The sequence below is a fragment of the Octodon degus genome, unplaced genomic scaffold (assembly GCF_000260255.1).
Source record: "Octodon degus isolate 3935 unplaced genomic scaffold, OctDeg1.0 scaffold00021, whole genome shotgun sequence".
NCBI lineage: Eukaryota > Metazoa > Chordata > Mammalia > Rodentia > Octodontidae > Octodon > Octodon degus.
Genome location: NW_004524597.1, coordinates 8,302,136 through 8,304,683, shown reverse-complemented (window position 1 = coordinate 8,304,683; position 2,548 = coordinate 8,302,136). Strand labels below are relative to the sequence as shown.

The following is a 2,548-nucleotide window of genomic DNA, read 5'->3' as shown; positions in this document are numbered from 1 at the left end:
TTCCCAGTAGAGGAATAGCTGGTTTAAAGGGGATTTCCAGACCAACTTTTCTAAGGAGTCTCCATACTGATTTCCATAACGGTTGCACCAGTCTACACAAAAATATGGAACGCTTCACGAATTTGCGTGTCATCCTTGCACAGGGGCCATGCTAATCTTCTCTGTATCATTACAATTTTAGTATATGTGCTGCCAAAGCGAGCACCTAAATGTATTTTGTACAGGGTCTCACTACGCAGCTCCAACACCTAGTGATCATGTTTTCAGCCTCCCCACTGCTGGGATTACAGGCATGTGCCACCAGCCAGGTCTCTGTGGCTGGTTTAGTGCACCCAGCAGGACAGGGCCAGTGTGGCATGTGGTGCCACATATCAAACCCTGGTCCCTGTGCTTAGTCCACTGAGCTATCTCGCCGGCCCTTTTTGTACCCATTTTGATGTGGATATTTTTCACGTGTGTGCGTGTGCATGCACGCAGGGCCTCACCACGCAGCTCCGACTCATAGTGATCCTGTTTTCAGCCTCCCTAGTGCTGGGATTACAGGCATGCACCACCAGAACTGGACTCCAGTGCATGCGGGAGTGGGGCAGCATGCAGTTCCAGGGATTGAACCCTGGCCCCTTTGCTTGCCTAATGCTGACTTACCAGCACTTGATGTGGATATTTTTTTCAGTTGCCCAATGTGAAGCAGATTTGCAGACAGTTTCTGGATTGCTTTTAGAGTTGATCCATGTGTAAATATTTATTTGATGAGTCCATGGAAATTAAAAGCTTCCTATTCTTTATCTTGTTAAAGCCCAACCAGTCAAATAGAATGACTTATATAGGAATTTGGATCAGCTGGCAAAGTGCACTTGTTCTGTGGTATCTGGGGTATTAATGGTTTCCTCTCTTGGAGTTTTCTAGACAACCTATCCTTCAGGTGTAGCACCATTCTCCCCACACTGGATGCTTGCTTCACATCCACTGAAGGGATATACTAGTAAAGGAATAGGATAATCAGTGTTGTGATTGGGCACAATACACTCTGATCCTGTTTTATTTCACATCGTGCTATAAGCTGCTTTAATCACTACTATTTTACTCCCAGAAGGTTCAAGGCATCAGACGTAGACTCAAATTGTTCAAGTGCCCTCTGCTGTATGGGCTCAAAGTAGTTCTATTTGAAATACAAACATCGCTTTTACTTCCTGCCCTTCAAATGTGTCTATGATGACTATGTATCTTTGGTAAATTATTCCCTTCAAGCCTATAGGGCATCATTATATTTTTATACTGGGAATTTTTTTAGCCAATGCTTTTGTTTTCTCTAAACTCCTTATAACTTCTCTGGGATTTTCCTACCTACTGATGACTGCTAGCACCTGGTTCTATTCCCCTTTCTCTTCTGACAGTCTCTTAGTTCCATCCAACAGAATAAAAGTGATAGTGCTATTCCTCCTATAAACTTGGCGTGGTAATGCATGTCCATAATCCCAACTCTGGGGATTCTGAGATGGGAGGATCACTTCAAATTCAAGACCCAGTCTTATCTACATAGTGAGTTCAAAGTAAGCTTTAAGTATATAGTGAGACCCTGTCTTAAAAAAAACCAAAATTTCTAGAATATATAAAGAAAAAAAAAACTGTCTCATTGCTATCTGTTTATCAATAAAATTACGAAAAAAAGAAAAAAGAAAAAAAATAAAAGGTAGACCACCTAAAATAAAAGACCCAATCAAGAAATGGGCAAGTGAAATGAACAGGTATTTCTCAGATGACATACAAATGACCAACAAACATATGAAAAAATGTTCAATGTCTCTGCTCATTAAGAAATTAAAATTAAAACAGTGCTAAGACTCCATTTTACACCAGAGACAATGGCAATCATCAAGAAGTCAGACAGAGCCAGGTGTGGTGGCACATGCCTGTAATCCCAGCACTTGGCTACAAAATGAGTTCAAGGCCAGCCTGAACTGTACAGCAAGACCCTGTCTCAAAAAGACTGAGAAAAAAAAAAAGACAATGAAACAAAACCTTAAAAAAAAAGTCAAAGATGATGCTAGCACCAATGCTGTGAGGTTGTGATGGAAACAAATACTCCTACATTGTTGGTGGGAATGTAAACTGGTAAAACCATTATGAAATCAATGTGTTATTTTTTAAATAACTTTACTGAGAAACATATAGCAATGAGACAGTTTCAAAACCAATTAATAGGACAGTTTTAATAACTAATACATTGCATATTGTTATCTTCTTAGTGGTTATTCATAGTATAAGATGCAGACATGATATCCTGTCCAAATACTATTAGTACAAATCTTTCTCCTCATTGAATTAAGAGAAAGTAGCTGTATATCTATCCTAACTTTTGTATATATAGATATAAAATGGTCCTTCCTTTGTATCCTTTTTTTTTTAAGTTTTGTCAGAGATGGGTATTCCACTGCCACTTAAATATTGTAGGTGTGTGAATTCAGCAAAATAATCCAATATAGTACAGTCGTCCACAATAGTAGTGGGTTATCCACATGACTGGCTGAAATCAGTTTTGGACGTTTCT

At 39.4% G+C, this 2,548-nt stretch overlaps 1 non-coding gene across 1 annotated transcript; it reads right to left on the bottom strand.

Annotated features, from left to right (window-relative positions):
- Window positions 1–98: 98 nt before the first annotated feature.
- LOC111815797 lies at window positions 99–205 on the bottom strand. Its single transcript, XR_002820432.1, has one exon. It is a non-coding gene; the product is annotated as a U6 spliceosomal RNA (small nuclear RNA).
- Between the last annotated feature and the right edge of the window lie 2,343 nt (window positions 206–2,548).